This window comes from Dermochelys coriacea, chromosome 3 (genome assembly GCF_009764565.3).
Source record: "Dermochelys coriacea isolate rDerCor1 chromosome 3, rDerCor1.pri.v4, whole genome shotgun sequence".
NCBI lineage: Eukaryota > Metazoa > Chordata > Testudines > Dermochelyidae > Dermochelys > Dermochelys coriacea.
Genome location: NC_050070.1, coordinates 189,480,328 through 189,500,215, shown reverse-complemented (window position 1 = coordinate 189,500,215; position 19,888 = coordinate 189,480,328). Strand labels below are relative to the sequence as shown.

The 19,888-nt window shown below is 39.0% G+C and overlaps 1 long non-coding RNA gene across 1 annotated transcript in view; it reads right to left on the bottom strand.

Moving 5' to 3' along the window:
• Positions 1-4,993: 4,993 nt before the first annotated feature.
• Positions 4,994-19,888, bottom strand: part of LOC119853567 — a 569,205-nt gene continuing 554,310 nt past the window's right edge. The window contains exons 5-7 of the long non-coding RNA XR_006280322.1: positions 15,679-15,749; positions 8,111-8,267; positions 4,994-5,246 (exon numbers count right to left, since the gene is read on the bottom strand). This is a non-coding gene — a long non-coding RNA (uncharacterized LOC119853567). The remainder of the gene's footprint in view (positions 5,247-8,110; positions 8,268-15,678; positions 15,750-19,888) is intronic.

Below are 19,888 nucleotides of genomic sequence, written 5' to 3'. Positions count from 1 at the left end.
CACTAGTCCATTGTTGAATCAGGGCCCTAATGGCTGACTACTGCACATACTGTATAAAGATTATGAAAAGTTCTAACTGTTTACCATACTGTACCATACACATTTTATTACAAATGGAAACTTCTTAAGTTCATTCCCTAAAATGTGTTTTAGGTTCTGATAGTTTTTCTCTTTCTCTCCTGTAATTTAAATGTCTAGCAGAAATATTCAAAACGAATGAAACACAACTTTAGTCAAGGTCTCTGAATTTCAAACCAAACATTATCAGAACAGTGACTAGCCCTGTTAATATTCTTTTCATTTGATTAGAGTAATCTGCTGAGATGCTGCCTTATTCTTTATCAGCTACCTTTTAACCAATCAATACTTTAGGGTTATAGTTTTTTTGAAGACAGGTGATAATTTTGGAGATAAACTCTCTAGGCACTGCTGACATTATATAGTTACATATTTAATATCTTTTCAGATGATTCAGAACTCTGGCAATGTAAGAATCTGTCCAGAAAAAACACTAAACCTTAAATTTTCAAAGCTGTGTGCAGGGATTTGGCCACCTGACTCCTATTAATGTCAATGAAAATTTAGCTGTAGAAAAGGCAATGTCTTTTCCCTCAGATCATTCCCTATCTGAAGGGAGCCAGAGAACAGAAGAAAGAAATAAAAAGCAACTTTGCACCATGGATTGAGACCAGTAGGGCCTGCTGAACAATCAGGGAACATTCAATAAGAGAACATTTGTTTATTAAAATTAGCAAATGTTTCTATGCATCCTGAAGTAGAAAAGTCTATAGCATAACTACAGTGGGGAGGGGAAAAATGAGATTTGGTAGGTTTTAAACCATCATTCAATATATATTTTTAAAGTTTGCTCCCACTCAAATTAATCCGTTTTCTTATGTATTAATTTTGCCTGCAAATAAACTTAGTTGTCAGACCTCTGGTTTATGGCCTAATTACCTTTTGTAAGGGGGGAAAATTGGGAGGAATAAAAGAAATAACAACAAGAATGGATATTTACCTACAGTAATTGTAGTTCTCAAAGCTGTGATGTCCACATGGATTCCCCTCCTGATTCTCAAGCACCCAATGTATGCAAGATCAGATTATCATCAAATTATTTTGGCCAATATTTTTTTGATCTTGTATGGATACCAGATATCTTCACTCCCTGTCCCCATCGGAAGACATAAAGAGTGGAGCAGCCTCAGCTATCCCTCAGTTTCTTCACCAATACAGAATCCCAGAGGAGTAGGATACCACAGTAGTGTGGAAGAAAGGCAGCTCATGGGCACATTGGTGAACACTTTTCAGAAATGATAATTCCACAGTTGACCTATCAGTCCTCATCCTCAAAGGAAACCTGTATACCACCTCCAAAAGTTGAGCTTGGAAACTTAAATTCAGAACCAGGCTACACACTAAAAATCATGGTCTCAACAAAATGAGGAGTCCTAGTGGAACCTTAGAAACTAACACATTTATTTGGGCATAAGATTTCATGGGCTATAACCCTACAAAAGCTTATGCCCAAATAAATGTGTTAGTCTCTAAAATGCCACAAGCACTCCTCGTTGTTGTCTAGCTCATTCCAATAATTTGTCTTTTGTCCTTAGACTGCAGAGGTATTAATTGCCCTCTTCATTTTAAGTGGTTTCTTGCATCATGTGTTAATCCCTTATGTTTAACAATCTGTCCCATCTTGTATTTAGCTGTGACACTCTGGTTGCCTTTTCCGGACCTGAAGAAGAGCTCTGTGAAACTTGAAACCTTGTCTCTTCCATCAACAGAAGTTGTTCCAGTAACAGATATTACCTCACCCATCTTGTCTCTTGCATAACATGGGACCAAAAGGGCTAGAACAACAATGCAAACAAAAATGTTTTCTGTTTGTTTGGAACTGAATACTTAGTCCTAATTAAACAATGACTGCAGGACACCCTACCAAAATGGACATTCAGCCTGGAATCCTCTACTAAGGAAAAGTGTCTTGTAAGTGTGTGGACTGAGCTCCACATCACTGCCTTACACATTTCAGAAATGGGGACATTCCCCAAACAAGCAGCAAAGGTTGTCTGGGCTCTAGTGCAATGTGCTCTAAAGTGGTCAGCCTGGTTAGCTCATAACATATTATTGTATTGCTGGAGATCACATTTGATAATCTCTGTGAGGATATTGCCTGACCCTTAACCTGATCAGCACAGACCACAAACAGTCTAGGTGTGTACCAGAATGGTTGTATTCTGTTCAGGTAATACGGCAATGCTCTTACTACATCAAGTGTATGAAGTTTATTTTCCCCTTGGATTGAGCAAAGTTTGAGGAGTAAAACTGGAAGATGAATAAATGGATTCATTTGGAACTCTGAAACAACACTGGGCAGGAATTTGGGACGTGGCCCTGATAGTAACTCAGTCCTTATGAAACACTTAATAAGGGGGACCACCATGAGGGCCTGAATCTACTGTAGCCATCAAGATACCATAATGGCTACTAAAAAGCAACCTTTATTGACATGAGTTATAAGGAACAGGTTAGTAAGGGCTCATAGCAGAGACCCATAACCCTGTGAATACTATATTGGAGTACCAAGCAGCAGGGGGCTCGCAAACTGGAGAAAAAACATGAATAAGGCCCTTAATCAATCTAGAGTGAGACAATATAGTGCGGCCCTGGACAGGAGGGTGATGTGCAAATATCACTGTTTGATGTACCATTACAGAACCAATAAAAACTCCAGGTTGTTTCAAAGTTAGTAGAAGGACATTGCTTGCCAAAATAACCTGATTATTTCACACACATGGGGCACATTCTTATCAAGAGCAGAATCCAAAGGACAATCACTCAAAAAAGAATGAACAAAAACTAACATATATAACATTAACAGAGATGATGGGGGGCACTATAAGAAGGATGTGGGGGAATTTCAAAAGGAGTGTCATTTCCCAATGCAATCAGGCATGTTTGAGGTTTTAGTTTCTATGTTATATGTTGTAAATGTAAGGCTGGTGAGGGGCAAAATGGAGTGCCTCGGTGAGACATTTCAATCTCAAGATCTAGAAAGGATAGAAAGAAGAAAAAAACGTGGAAAAAAGGGAAAAAGTCTTGAATGGACATCATAGTGGAACTGCTGCAACAGGATTTCAAAAGAACACTATTTGTCATGTCCATTTGTTTTAAAAAAAGACTTTCAGTGAAATAAAAGAGGTTTAATACTTGACTAAGAGTGACATAGGCAACTTGCAGAGGAATGTAGAGTAGCGGAACATTTACTCTCTGCTAAAGCACTGAACATTTCTCTTGGTGCGGTTTCTTCTTAATTCCTTGCACAACATTTTAAAGGCAACGTTTGCCGCAGAGACAAGATGGTGCCACCATATGTTCCTACTTCCATCCTTAATGTTGACCTAATAAAAGAAATAATTCTACTTTTGGAGCACAGAAAACAATCATATTAAAGTAACTTAAGCATCTATTAAACAAATTATGAAAACACATTTCAGATTCTGGCTTTTACACACAAAAGTGGCTAAAATATGAGGAATATTGCACATGTTGTCCGTATTGCACATGTGATGTACAATACTATTTCAGTGGGTCAGCAAAAACTGGATGTCAGTTTATAAAGGAACTTTAGATCTTTCATCTTCAAGGCAATAAAAGTCATGCAGAGCTTATAACAAGCTTTATACTACGGTTTGGTCAAATTAAAGCATAGTAGTAGGCCTTTCCAGTTACAGTGAGGTAAATATAAAGGCACTTTCACTGATACTCATGACCCAACATAACTTTTGGTCTAATTACTACATTTTCATTTAATATATTTACTTTATTACTTTTTATCTCAAGTTCAGGTGATGAGACAACCTTATTTTTAATGGAATGTATTCAGATTACATTTAGAAGAATTGAACAAAGACATGCTGGTTTTGCTGTCAAGATTGCAAACTGCATAGCAAGTATTTTTGTTCGATATGAAAGAGAGCGTGAGGGGGCGGGGGAGGTTTTGTTTTGTTTTTACAACCCACCTTTCCTACCAGAACTCTTTCTTTTTATTGAAAGGCTGTCCCTACATATTCATGATCAAATACAAGAATCCACACATAATACTAGCTCCCCAAACTTATCTCTGCCTTGCATTCACATTCCTTTACTAATTGGAATCTAGTTTACTTTTTCTGTTTTCATGAGCTCACTTTCTAACTTAAAGTTTTGTTGGTTTGGGGGGGGGGCAGGAGAGAAGGTGGTTTTGTGGTAAAACTGACTTTTTTTTTACAATTGCATTTTACTATCCACCAAATGCTGTTTAGTCATGCCATTCCCAAACAGTACTGAACAGGACTGAACCCGTACTTTAACTAGTGCTCTCCTCTTACGCTTATTAGTAGAACCACCAGATGTCCCAGTTTTAAGATACTGTCTCGCCTGCTCTCCCATGAGCAGATCTAATGTTGCATGTTGCGGTCCCTGTTGATTGTCAGAACAGTAATAGCACTGATAAAGGGCAGAGTCAAATGACAAGGGAATGAGAGAAAAAAGTAGATCTTCCCAAACAAACATCTTTAAAGGAAACCCACAGATCCAATACTGACTATGTTTTAAAGGCCATCACTAGGAGTTAGTTATTCCACAGAACATTTGGTTATTTAGCACAGGATGGGGAGACCAAATTTAAAAAGTGACTTTTTCCTTCCACCATTTTTGCCACATAAACTGAAATCCTCCATTTCCTTTGCAGGTCACATATTCAGTGCTTATTTCACTCTCACTCTATAAGCGTGCTACTGCATGAGAAAGCATTGTACATCTATAGTTCAAAATCTTATATACACAGAATACAGCATTCTAGATTCAAATATGCAGACATGGTGCCAAGAATACAGGACAGCAGTTGTAGAGGATACACAGTTCCCTTCTTTCCCATCCTATTCCATCCACTCTGACTCACTCTGATCTGTACTTCTGATGGAAATACATTCTTATTTTGTCTGCTTCCTTGGACACATCACTTCTGATATACAAAATCACACAGAAGACAAAAATGCCATGAAAAAGTTGCTTATATTTTGTAACTGGCATTAAAATCTGTTTTTGATTGGCTATTTTCTGACAGGCTGACGGACCTGACATTTCAGGTTGGGAACTCACGTGGCGGCTTCCTCCAGTTCTCCCTCCTCCTTCAAAAACAGCAGACTAGGAACATGAGAGAAGCACCCCTCTCTGCCTTGCAGTCGGGCCTCCACCACTACCTGCCAGGAGAAAACAGTCCTTATCTGGATGCATTGCTGAACAGCCTGAATTCCCCACTCTGTCTTCTCCCTCTCCAGCATATCTTCTCCCTCTCCATCATGTCACCAGCTGGTAGGGAGGCATTTACCCTGGGCCCCCAAAGAGAAAGGAGAAAAACACATCTGGGACCTGCACTAAATGCTGGTTCCCTGGCAGCTGGCTGAACTCCCAGCTTGCCTCACTCCCTGGGACAGGTACAGGAAAGAAGAGCACTTTCCTTGCATATGACCAAGAGGAAGTCAAGAAACCCTGGGATACAAGGAGGAGATATGGGAAGAGATCTCCGGAGGCTGCTCCTGCTCTTCTTCCAAACCTAGTCCTGTGGAAAGAGGGTGAAAGGGTCTGATTCCTGAAGAGACAGTAATCTGTACAGTGAATGCACTGAGAGTGATGGAGATTGGGTGCTGTGTATGGGGAGGGCAGCAAGGGAGACTGGGCTTGTGTGGTAGGCAGACCCGGGAAGGGTGAAGTTGTGTGTGTGTGTGCATGCATGTACGCGTGGGCACACAATACTAAAAGCCTAGGGGAGCTGCAGCATTTTTACATAGACCAGAGTTTTAATTTCACACTAATCCTTTATGTCTGGTTATACAGAGGAAGGGGAAAATAAATGATGATAGAAGTGGAAGGCCCCTGATGTGCTGGGCTGCAGAGGACCCCAGATGGGCTTGAACCAGCCCTGTGATCATAAAATGCAGAGTTAGATAAAACTGGATGACATTAAAAAATGTAGCTTGTGCTGCAACCCCTAGACAGGGTTTAAAAGACTCTACAACTCGAACTGTAAGCGACATCTTTAAAAGAAAAGAGGAGACAGATTTACGAAACTAAAACCTTGTAATAAATATTATTAGTTAAAGAGATGAACTGACAAAGAAGCGCTACTCTAATCTCTTCCCTGCAACAACCAGAACAGCTGATCGCTAGCACACCAGTTTTCCTTTAGCATGGGCAAGGATTGGTGCTACCCTACAGTTTCACTTAGAATACGACATGCAACTAATCTACCAAAGTGATTAAGTAACATGTCAGTGATGCGGTCATTTATCTGCTGTAATTTTGTCTTGCAAAAATATAAGTTTCCAGTGTCTTTTAAAGAATACTGTTGAATGTTTTGGGCCAGGTTCAAATTAGGGAGGAGGGAACTGACCATTTAATTGAAATGAACCAAAATCTTGTTTTGGGTTTGGGAATAAGGCCCCCGCCACAGAAACCTACAATGTGTGGCAGTAAGCACATAAGCCCAGCAGTGCGACAGCCTCTTTGATAGACTCTGACATCAATCTGAATGTAAATTTTGCATGTGGCCTGCACTCTGGGGCTTGCTGAAGCAGTAGAATACCTCATGGGCTAGTTCACTCCAGATTTCCATTTATTCATTTAGAAATTGAAATGACACCTATCCACCCAAACAAAGATTTTAAACACCATCCGATACAAGGAAGAACCACCCATTAACATGGCAGAGGCTCCATTCATTTCACTTAACTAACAACTGTCTCAAAACAGCAAAATATGCACCGCTACACTCATACCCTCAGCTCTCCCCAAAAGCACTACAAAATAGATGACATTTAAAGCACTCTGCTAAGACCAAGAATTCCAGGCTCTTTCAGAGCCAGAGTGGAGCAAATTCCCTAATCAAGGAGTCCTAACCTTTCTGCCAGATCTTTATTTTCTACAGCAAGGGAGCTCCAGCTCAAACACCTCTACTGAGGTCAATAGCAATCTTGCATTGACTTCAGTGTGGCCAGGATTTCACCTGAGGAGGGGCAGGTCCAAGCCACTTAGGGTGTTATAGACCAAAACATAGCACCTTAAACTGCACACAGAAACCATCAGGCAGGCAGTGCATGCTGTGGAACACTGGTGTTATGACGAGATATACCACTTCAGAGGAATAACTGCTTGAGAGGGTAATACTTCTGGCATAACAGCCATTTGGGCCACGCACTGATTTTGCAATGTAGATCCAAGCAGCAACAGAGAACAAAGGAATGCACAGGCTTCACAAAATTGTTATTTTTAATGTGAACAACAGGTTGGTGTTCTGCTATCATAGACCCAGGCTGAATAAAAAAAAAACTTTATCCTGCTTTAATAGCATAGAGACTGGACAGATTTTATTTTTTACCCCCAGTAATTATTTTTAGCATGGCTTTGTGTAAGTCCACACTTCCCTGAAATCTATTTGATCACACTAAAACATTTCTGTCTCTTGAAAAGACTAGAGGTAAACATTGACAATTTAACTCATCTACATTACAATTTAGGTTAGAAGCAGTTTCGGAGCTGACATGATATCTAACAGGCTTTCTAATTTATTTTCTAAGTTATTCTGCATGTTACCTAGCTGAGATACCAAAAAAAGTATTTTTAACTCATAAAACAATGACAGATTCAAATTTATTATAGGAAAACAATAGATTGTTTCATTGGCAGTGAAACAACAACAGATTCAAAATTGACTTTTTTTTAATCTATTAAACTTTTTATTTTGACACTAGTTATTTTAGTTTTGGAAAATGTATGATGTAATGATGATCAGAAACAACTATGCCCTCTGGGTTTTTTTTCTATATTGAGTTGGTTTTGGTCATCAGCTCAGAAGACCAGAATGATATGGCAAAGAATCATAATCCAAGTCAAGCACACACACAGGTATGAGAACTTCTACCAAACTGTGGAAATAGTATTAAGAGATCACGGCCTTGTCTAGACTACCGGGGTAAAGTTGAGCTAAGCTACACTACTCCAGCTACATGAACTACCCTGGTATCTTCACTGTGCTGTGTCGATGGGACACACTCTCTGCTCGACTTACCTTACTGTTCCCGAGGAGCTGGAGTACCAGAGTCAACCAGAGAGCGCTCTACCATCGATTTAGCGGGTTTTCACTAGACCCGCTAAATCGACAACCGCTGCATCGATTGCAGCAGTGTCGCTCTCCCGGTAGTGAAGACAAGCCCTAAGAAAATGTTCTGCTAGGAGAAAAAATAGGGTCAGTGAAGAATCGAGGAAATTGCCTTTGAAACTATTTCATCTTGAAAATCTGACTTTCCTTCTTGCCTTCAGTGGGGCTCCGCATGGGTACAGGGGTCCACTCATGTAGAGCAATTTACAAGATTGGGAGCTTGGTGATCTACTTTGCCCTTTGCATCTGGCTCTTTCTTCCTCCATGCCATCCCTCATTTTCTGCTGCCAAGCCCTTTCTCAACTTCTAAATAATCTCAGTCTCAACTGCAGTGTCACCATTTTGTCAGAAGTGGTGTATAGGGGCTCTACATAGCCCACAAATTCTCCACAAATACCCACCACAGCAAATGTGTTTAATGTTGGGCGCTCTTCTCTGGTAGCTCTGATGGATGTATCTCCCTTCTCTCTTTCTTGCTACCCATCTCAAGCTTCCCCCTTCCACTCTCACACTGTAGGCCCATCCCTTTTCATCAATCCTCTGTAAGGCTCCCCTTTCCCTCCTTCCTCTGCTTCACACTCTTTATAGTTACCACTTCCTTTCCAACCCACCTGGCTCCTCTTCTCTCCATCATCCTGGGGGGGCGGGGGGGGGTGTCAGGAAGAGAGAAGCACCAACTGTGAGAGAGTTGACTGAACTACAGCTGGCTGCCTCCCTATCTCTGGAAAGTTGGGAAATGAAGGAGTGAAGAACAGCAAGAGAAGCACAGAGGCAAATGCTGGAAACTACAGAAGCGATAACTGCTGCTACTGGCCAAAGGCAAGAACTGCAGTAAAAAAGAACCACTTTCCCCAGCCCAGCTATTTGAGATATAATTACTATAATGTTGTCCCTCCTGAACCTGTTCGCTAGGCAGACTCATTCACAAGGACAGCTGCCTAATACCCAGAAGTCTGATAATTTTGCACTTTTTCTAGCTTGGGTTTTATTAGTTTAAAATTTGGAAATTCTAGAACAGATGTAATGAGTAAAAAACTCAGATTTCTATTTATCTTAAAAAAATAAAAGGCAGAGAAAAATAAAAAAGAAATGCCCACAGCCATAAAATGAAGACACACTTTTTCCCTGTACCTCCCTCTTAGGATTTTCATGTTTTCTAAATTGTTCTGTATTTCTGCAGCTTCTTCTGATATAACTGAATTTTCTAAATGGGAAGTACTGCCAAGGTTCTTAGTCCCAGGTAGATGAAATGCCATTTCTACTATGTTGTAATATGGTTTCTTTAAAAAGAAGTTAAAGGGAATAATAAAAAAAACAACAACAACAAATATTCACCAACCCATATGGTCAATAATTGCTGTTTAATAGTCCTCCTATTACAAACCTAAAAAGCAGCAGCCAGAATTACCAGTAGAGTATTAATAAACAGGAATGAGTTAATAGTGCATAAAGACCTTCTCGTGGAACAGTGGGGGAGTTTAATATTCTTTTCTTAAGTCAGCTGTAAGTAATTACTACATGGTGTGCTTCTGACTATTACCATAACAGAGCAATTGGACGTGAAGAATGGATAATAGTATGGACATGAAGGTATTTTTAGAACATCAGCAGTGAGGCAGGTAAATGCCCTGCTTGAGAACAAACCTTTAAATAAGTTTAGAAGACATTTTTTTTCCTAACCTTGGTAGAATTTTGAAGATATCAATCTAAAAAATTATTTAAAATAACTTCATAAACAAATGCTTGTGATATGTAAATAAGAAAAATGACAAAAAAATCTCATCTAGCCCATGCTACTGTATCTACATAATCACAGGTTCCTTCCTGTTTCTTTCAGAGTAGTACCTTCATCTGTATGAAGCAGAGTGAGGCTTCACTAGCTTCTATTGGCTGCCCAGGTAAAAGCTAAAATATTCAAATAAGAACTGCAACTGTGATTGCAGGAGTTGTGGCTTTTCTAAAATTGAGTTAGTCATCCTCGGTGATTTAATGATGCATATCATTTATTTTAAAATATTATTATAGGAGCATTCACTGAGATTCAGCTTCTTGTTCGCAGGACTGTCCATTATGCTATGCAGCAGGGCTTTCCATGTACGACTACAGGCTGAGATATTGTCTATCGACACAACGTATAGTCTCAGATAAAAACAGCTTGAGACTTTTGATTCAGAGAGTAATTTTGTAAATGCACAAAAATATAATTTAAGGAATATTTTGAATTTTTCGGGCTATAGGTCCTTCTACTATTGTTGCTACACAGGGCAGATGTTGATTTTTCAATTTGCAGGTTTGTTAAGCATCATGGAATGTTTTGGTTCTCAATCAAGAATATTCTTCCCAAGTGGTTCCAAATTCCTATGCTTGAAAATAAATGCATGTCCTTTTTGTTTCGTAGCAGCATGTGTTCTGCGTTCAATAGAAGGATAAGACAGATAATTTGATGCCATTTATTGGACTAACATATAAGTTTTAAGCCACAGGCTCTAGGGATGTAATGTAATGGCAGGTTCTCTTTGTCTTACAAAAGCAGTTTATATAAGATGAGCTGTGATGACCTGTTTACTGTGCTCCACATAGAAACAATACATTTTCTGAATATTATTAAATACCAGAGACTATGATGTCATCTGTGCTGTGTCTGTCTGTTCTAAGGCTTTTAGCTACTAGTGACATTATAAAAAAGTGCTACGCTTATATTTATGGGATAATATTCAAGTGGAGGAATATACCATATGCCAGGTTAGAAAGACACACATACACACACACACACGGTGAAATTCTAGCCCTACTGATGTCAGAGAGTTTTGCCATTGACTTCAATGGATGCAGAATTTCTCCCAAAGCAAAAGGTGTTTATTACACATATATTTTAAAGCCACTGGTATTAGTCCTGTATTTTCACATGACAAACATGACAAACAAATACTCTACATACCACAGTAACAATGTAGGGCCAAGTTCATCCTTAGTATAAATTCACAGGGCATTTGCATCACGGATCATAATGGCACATAATGTTTTCTTGGACCATATGATTTGAATAGTGTTGTCTTCTTAGACTAACCACTGATGTCATGATATGGAGCTGATGAAAATAACTATGAAGGGTGGGTTGAACAGGTAACTGTCCTTGGGCGAGGAAGGTGGAAATGGAATGAGGTGACTGAGAACAATAATAGTACTTGACACTTCTATAACAAAGGATCTCAAAGCACTTTACAAACTTTATTGAGTTCAGCCTTACAACAGCCACCCACGATACTAAGTATTATCTCCAGTTTAAAAATGGACTTATTACCATGCAGAAAGGCTGAGTAGATCTTCTGAGTGCTAGGTCTGTGCCTTAAACCAAGGACATCCTGTACTTTTAAGATTATCCTTTCCTCCATATAAATTGTGTAATACTAAAGACTCAAAAAGAAAGAAATGAGAAAAGCTATAGGGTTTATAGAGTAATGTTAACTGAGGGCATGATTTAATCCCTTCTCCCCCCCAAATAAAACCTAAACAATAAAAGGTGCCAAACAACCTTAACAAATGTTAACAAGAGTTAAGAACCTTAACAAGATTTAAGGAACAAACACTGTACATTGACAAAGTCTTTGGTATAAAAAACCCCACATCAAACATTTGGTTTTTAGCCTTTTTCTGCAGTTCTCCCCATCCCTTCTTCTATATGTTGTCTGGTTCGTCTCTGATCCTCCTGTAAGATGTATGTAGGCAAACCCCTGTGCCTTCATAGACACCCACTGAAGCCAGTACAACTCAGCATAGGTGCAGGGGTCTGCTCATGTGCATCAGATGGCAGGACCAGGCACTTTGAATTTAAATGGCTTGGAGCAAAAAACTGTCTTCTTGCATGTCCTGAAAGGGTCTAAAATACTATGTATGAAATTATTACATAAAAATAATAATACTCTAGACTATGCCCTTGGATGGGAAAAGCTCATGGGAGGGGCTGAGGACACTTCCAAAATAAATAGACAGGACAGACAAAGGGAAACAAGCATAGAAATGTGAAGTGACTTGTCCAAAGTCACACAGCAGTGGTAGAGTCAAAAAGAGAACCCAGGTCTTCTGGCTCTCCATCCAGTGCTCTATCTATTAGTCCAGGATGCTTCCCTAAGCTTTGGCAAAAACATATGCCAAAGTGACAAAGAAATTGATTATGAGCAGAATAAAGCCTATTCTCCAGTACAGAAAGACATCCTACCATCAGTAGTACCATTAGCCCACCCACCACCACAAAAAAAAAAAAGGTTTTGCACTTGCTCAAAGTTTTAAGCAGTGGTCTCATACTAAATCAATACTCTGTCAGAGAAGTCTGGAGCATTACTCCAGCTGTGTGTTTTCAATACTATTGAAATTGGACCTGGCCACACATCTATCCATATAGAATGGTGGCTTGGCCAAATTTCATGGAGCAGTGTTGTGACCTGGAGCACGGGGTCACAACACCACTCAAATCTGGCCCAGCTACCCCTCTGTCCAGACAGTATATTACAGAGTACAGGAGAGTCCACTGTGAACTTGACTCCAGGCAGCACCAGCTCATGCACTGTGTGGTAAGCAAGAGGGGAGACTCTTCAGCCGAGGGAGACCCGTGGTCCCTGTGGGAGTGGGAGGAGGCTGAGTGGAGACTGGAACGGGGTTGCTGCTGGGGGGCTGGGCCGTCAGAATTTGTGTCCTTGCCCCAAGAAATATCTGAATTGGTGCCGCTGCTTACCATTGCTGTGCTAGGAAAGTCTCTACCAGAAAGCAGAAGAATACAGGTGAAAAGCTGATGTAAGGAACTGCCAATCAAAGAGGAGAGAAAGAAAAGGCCAAGACAGCAGGCACTAAAGTTGCAGAATGTCTGTTTTGAGGGAGCTTTTGCAGTCAAACTTTAAAATAACATTATTGTCTAAGCTTCATCACACCTTCCCTTTCCTTAGCTCTGTTCATAGATTCATAGATACTAAGGTCAGAAGGGACCATTCTGATCATCTAGTCCGACCTCCTGCACAGCGCAGGTCACCCACCCACTCCTACAAAAAACCTCACCTATGTCTGAGCTATTGAAGTCCTTAAATCATGGTTTAAAGACTTCAAGGAGCAGAGAAGCCTCCCTCAAGTCAACCATGCCCCATGCTACAGAGGAAGGCGAAAAACCTCCAGGGCCTCTCCAATCTGCCCTGGAGGAAAATTCCTTCCTGACCCCAAATATGGCGATCAGCTAAACCCTGAGCATATGGGCAAGATTCTTTATAGGACCCTCTGGAAAGGGAGAAAAGGGGTGAAGTTAGAAAGAAAGAAAGAAAGAAAGAAAGAAAGAAAGAAAGAAAGAAAGAAAGAAAGAAAGAAAGAAAGAAAGAAAGAAAGAAAGAAAAGTGTTTCCACTTATTTATGAAATGGAAAGTGTTTAAAAGTAGAGTAAATTGAAAGAGCCTAAATTAGCACTGTGGAAAAGCTTTTGTAGTCCTGATAGTGAGTTATTCAGATTGTCTCTCTGTCTTCCAGTTATCCCTGTTCTTCGCTAAAAGGGGTACCAAAATAAATACAAATGTACAAAGCATTTGTTTTAATGATTTTAACAAGATAAATGAATATTTTAATATAATGCTACAGGACATCTTGATTTTTTTTATCTGAGTTGTTGTAACATGTTGTACTAGTTTTGTATTATTCAGCCTAATAGAAAAATGGAGCCATTAAAGCAATGGATTGATCTGGAAGCAGTGGGGTTAATGAAGCAATCCTGATATAATAACAATATCATACATTTATATAGCACTGTACATCCAAAAGGATCCCAAAGCACTTTATAGATTTAACCTAAATACAAACCCTACATGGGGATTGTACCATTCCATCACTGCAATGGAGCCACTGCTAAGATAAATTGCAACCACTGTTAGCCAACACAGAGCACCACTACACAACAATTTAGGACATATTGCATCCACTTGAAACTGCAAAGCGAGTTTGGGTGGGCAGGATTCAGATATTCTCGCCATGATATAAAAATTTAGATTGACTAGATACAACTGATTTGAACCAGTTCTATGCAAATAAATGATTTTTCAGTTTGCTGGTCAAACTGAAAAAATAGGGAAAAATTGCTTGAAACATTTGGAAAAAATGACACCTTTTTTGTTAATTTTTCAGCAAACCAAAAAGTAAAAAATATATATATATTTGGGGTTGAACTAAAAGTTTCATTTGACCCGAAACAAAATATTTTGTTTTGTTTACGAGTTTAACATTTTAATAAAAATAAAATTGAGGTAGAATTCAAAATGAAATTCATTGTTAATCATAAAATCAATATATTTTGTTTAAAAAGGTAGAAGTGAAATAGTTTGATTTAGTTGAATTTTGTTTTGTTTTATGACCAAAAAAAATTTGGTCAAATATGACAAGAATTTGTGAAATGTTTCAATTAATCTAAATCTGCATTTTTGGATGAAAAAATTGCACCATTTGGGGCACCTATGAAGTATTGACTCAAAGAGAAGGGGGTCATATATTGAATTACCATTAACACTTATTAGCTTATTCAGGTGTCCCTGGGATATCTCCTGAGAAAGTCCAGAGAATGTCCAAACCTGCTACAGGGACAGGATCAAAACCAAGGTGATTGGCTTGCAAAGTTATTATGGGTTGTTTCCTTAAAATGTTCAACTATATTTTGGATTTCTGTTGGCACTGATTATTTGAATGTGCTCTTAAAATAAAATAAAAATAAATTTCTAACACTGAGATATCTATGTATTTCTGCATATATTATTATTAATTATTATTTGTACTATGCTAGCACCCAGAGGTCCCAAAAAAAAGTGGGGCTTCATTGTGCTAAACACTGCATCAGCATGTAATAAGAGACAATCCCTTCCTCAATGAGTTTGCAGTCAAAGCAGACAAGAGAGACAAAGATGGAAGAAAAGAAATATTTTCCCTATGAGGAACTAAGACACAAAGTGATTTGCCTGAGTGTATAGATTAAATGACATCAATGTTCAAATAGCACTGAAGGAACAACTGAAACATAAAACCACAAAAAAAATGGGGCAAAAACTGAAACGTCAGTGTAACTCACCCTACTGTGTCTGTGTCCAATGAGAATAAATGCTATGTAAAATCACCCCTGGATCTCACCCTCAAAATATCCAGGGAAGGGAAAGCAGGAGACCCTATTTGAGTCTCAGTTCTGAGTTTCCCCATCTTAACTGGTTTAACTAAGGATTTTTGTATTTTTGGAGAATATTGGATTTTTTTGTGATTTTTTTGTTTTCCTATATTAGCTTGTTACAGTAGATGCTTGTTTGCAGCAACAGCTTGTAAGAGCAACCACCATTATAAGCAACATTTCCCCTGGGAACACTTTCTTTACTGTGAATTGTCAACACTCCCCATAACAGCAACAACTACAGGAGCAACATAGTAATAGGGCAATGATATGTTCCTACTAATGAGCGTCTATTGTAGTAGCATACCCTGTAAAGGCCGTAGCTTCTGGGTGTCCTTCAAGGGCTGCTCCAGATGTATAGCTCTAGAGTAGTCTAGCCTGGAGGAGAGAAAGGCAAAATAAGGCATTCATCTAACAAAAAGGGCATCATCATCATCTTACTAGACACAGCTTGGAAAGGGGGAGTTTGTTACCACTCTTGCTGTCCAGGAGCAGAGGCAAGTGCAGCAGTACATCATTTGGATAACCAGTGGACAGATGTTCTTAGCTGAGGAGATGGTCACAGACCCTGCCAGTTTCTCAAAATATTTCTCTCAATGAATCAGCACCAGTGTTATTCTCCCACTAATTAATTAATCCTAAACCAACTGCTTTTCATCTGTGCCTCTGTTTCGCCCAGACACTCGGGCATCGGAGGGACTGTAGAGTGCTATGTGGTATCAGCATACTGGTGAAATTGTAGCCCGTAACAACTTGTGGTCTCCTTTAGCTGCTTCCAATAAGTGTGGAATAAGGGAGGTGACAGGACTGACAGTTGGGAGGGTTAAGAGAGGATAAGCAGCTGCCCATTACCACCCTTTGGGATCTCTTGGAGGGAAAATCATGCAGTCACCTTTATATGATTCTGTCTACTCCAGGTTCTACAGACATGCAAGTAGAACCTCAGGGTCCATGTGGTGTCAAAGGACATTGGTTGCTCTAACTTTATTAGCAGATATTAAATGAAATAAATAAAATTTCTGTCATTTGCCAAGTGTGGATCATCCACCAGGTGAGAAGCCTGACTAGAAGGGAACTAAAATACTGAAGAAAATCAGGAACTGTTGGAGTTAGCATGACACCAGCTTCTGAACACCCTCTCCAAAGTAAAGCAGATTTGAGATGAGGTATTAATTGCTTAGATTAGTGTCATCCAATGACACCTTATTGAGCAAGGGCTGGAACACCACAGGAGGAATGTGTTAAAAGGTTACCAATCGCCTACATGCTTCTGTTAGCAGTTAAACAAGGTGCTCCACACTATCATTCATCAGGCATGAGAGGCTACACTGACTCAGCATAGAAATAGTGGTTTGGGGGACAGTCTGTTCTGAGACTGGTCCACGCTTGGCCAAGGGATGGTACTCTATTATCTGACTCATATTTAACAGAACAGGCAATGTTCTCCTCTTTGTGACATAGGACATAAGCGCCTCACAGCAGATCTTAGGCAAAGACCACCTGTATTGGTTAAAAACTGTTCACTATCTGGAACAGTTCTGTTGACCACAACTTTATAAAAGTTATGGAAAAGGAGAAGAAACATTTCTTAGCCTCCATCACCACCTTGGCATAGTTGTATGAGTTTCTTGTGACACGGTTAGTAACACTCCATGAGCCTATCCTCCTACTTTAGATAGTGTTTTCTTCTCATACATTGATAGCCATAGAGGAAATACCTTATTTCAGTAACAGCATCACATAATTGAATAATAATCACTACGTTTAAAATCATTTCCATGGTTAAGTGCAGTGGAGGCCTGCAGCCAAAAATCTGTAGCCAATGTAAGTCCAACTACTTCCCCCTCTGATTCTGGTCAGTTTTCTAGGTTCATTGTTCTGCAATGGGTTTGTTCTATAACTTATCATGCTCCACTATTGCCATCCATCCTATACATTGGACCTTTACTCAATCAACCCTGTCACACTCAAACTGCTTTATGGCAAAAAGTCTGGCTCAGAGCCCAAGCTTCTGATCCCATCTGATCCCACTCATTGCCCTTGACTGAGCTGGAGAGATTTTGTATTAATTTATGAGAATACAGAAGCTAGACCTCTATTTTACTTGCTGCACAGACTTGACCTGCTGGATATACTCTTAATTCTGCCCATTATTTTTCTTTTCTTGGCGTTTCTTCAACAATCTGAGCCACTCCCTAGCTTTTCCCTCCTGTTCAATATCTTATCTTTAAGTTCCTTTACTATAGCCCAAGGACCCCTGAGAATATAGCTTTACAATGTTACTGCACACATGTGTTAGCAATGTGGTAAAGTGACCAGAGATAGCACAACAGTGAGCCAACCAGCAGGAGGGAAAAGCTGACATCACCAATGAAGAGGAGATGACTGGAAGGACAGACAAGATCTCTAGAAAAGGAGATGAGGTGTTGAAGAATGGTCTACTGGTTAGGGGGCTAGCCTTCAACTCAGGAGACTACCGTCCAAGCCCCAGTGTTTCCAGAGGCCCCTTATCTGACCTAAGGCAAATCACTTAACCTTTCTGTGCCTTGTTCCCTACTTGTAAAATGGATGTAATAGCTCACTATCTTACGGGGATGTTGTGGGGCTAAATACATTAAAGATTTTTGAGACACTTAGATATTACAGTAATGGGGAATGTCTAAGAACCTATTACTGATGGGCAAATAATTATAAGTATCTATTGGGAGAGGACAGCTAGCAAACACTGAGAATAGCTTGAAGCACTAGTACAGAAGACATATCTAATTCCCATGCCGAAAGTTAGGCTCTAAGTAAGGGATTCTCTGTAGACTTTTTTCTCCTTGTTTTGTTATGCTTGATTTTGTCACTCTTGGAGAATTGTTAGTGTGGGACAGTTAAAGGTTGCAAGCCAAAAAAACAGGACATTTCCACCCATGGAGATTTGGGTGTTTCATTGTGGTAGTTGTTGCCTGAAAGGACTGAGCTGTGAGTATTATTATTATATATATTTTATCACACAGCAAGCCTGAGACAATAAAGAAGTTTTTGATCCTGCAAGTTAGTGGGATTTGTTGGTGTTCAGCACTTTAAGGCAATCCTTAAAAGAAAAACTGGATACGAGAAACATCCATTTGGTCTGTCCAGCAGCCTCTTCTCAGGTCTTGTCAGCCCCAGAGAGGTGTACGTTTTAGTCCATGCTAGCATGTATTGTTTGAAATGGGACTACATTCAACATGCTCTAGGAAACTTGTTATGAGACACAGGCAAGTTTCATGACATGCTGGTGCGCACTAAATTTACACTTCCTTGATGCAAACTAAAGCACTGTGTAGGCAAGCCACGAGTGGACACATTGTGAATATCTCCAGCACTTTAAAAAATGTAACCAGAAAAGAAGTTGGACATTTTGATAAAATAAACCCAAAAAGGGCAATGCCTATTTTCATTTATTACAACCAGCAAAACAAAGGTGATCTTGAGCTATAGAAATAAATATACCTAATAATGACAGACAGAGCTGCATGGAAACTGGAATTTTTGTTTCTTAGAAAATTCTCCAATTTCAAAATTTGTCTTACTTTGAAATTTCCCACACAGTGAAATTAAAAAAAAAATCATTGTTGTGAATGAAAATATTTTGTTTAGATAAAATTAAAATATTTCATTTAAATTTTGACTTTTCAATTTTTTTAGTAATATACAATAACTTTTGAAATGAAAAGTAATTAAAAAAACAGAAAAGTTCCAGTCCAGTAATGTTGAAATCAAACATCTTGACATAATTAAAATGCCTTGTGTCATAAGCAAAATTTCATCAAATTCATCACATTCCCGTGGAAAGTTTTGGTTTTGACAAAAGCCATTTTCTTATGGAAAAACATTCAGTCAAAAAATATTCTCTCAGCTCTACTCATAAATACTTATTCTTTTTTCAAAGAAGGCCAGGAATAAGTGTGTAAACATTTTTGAGTGTTCCAGTTCTGACCTGGAAAAACTATGGAATGTATTGTTCCCTTGAAGTATGAATATAACATTGCTATTAATAGTGAGAGCTATGTGAATGCATCAAGAGGAATGTATACTAAATTTTTAAGGCAGAATTTATTTGTATAAGTAAATGTGTATGTGTATAAATGCCTTAAAATGGCAGATTATGTTGGAAATGTTGACAGACTCTTGACTATTGTGACATGAGTAAATAACACACATATTAAAGTGCGGGAGAGAGACAGAGTGACAAAAATCATTAAATAACTTGCTTTATCTGAATGAATCTCATTGCTACACCACTAGGATCTATAAAATTTCACCCTTTATTTTTCAGAGTAACAGATACTATGAGACAGAACCTCTGCAGGCATAAATTAGCATAGGTCCATTGACCATTTGATATACTTTCATCACTCAAACACACACAAGCTAGCAGAGTGTACCTCACAGAAATGTTTTGAGGAATTTTTAGTGGGAAGTACATTAAGATCATTGAATGAAAAGTGCTACACAAGCGCAGAGTATTATTAATGAGAGTTAACAAT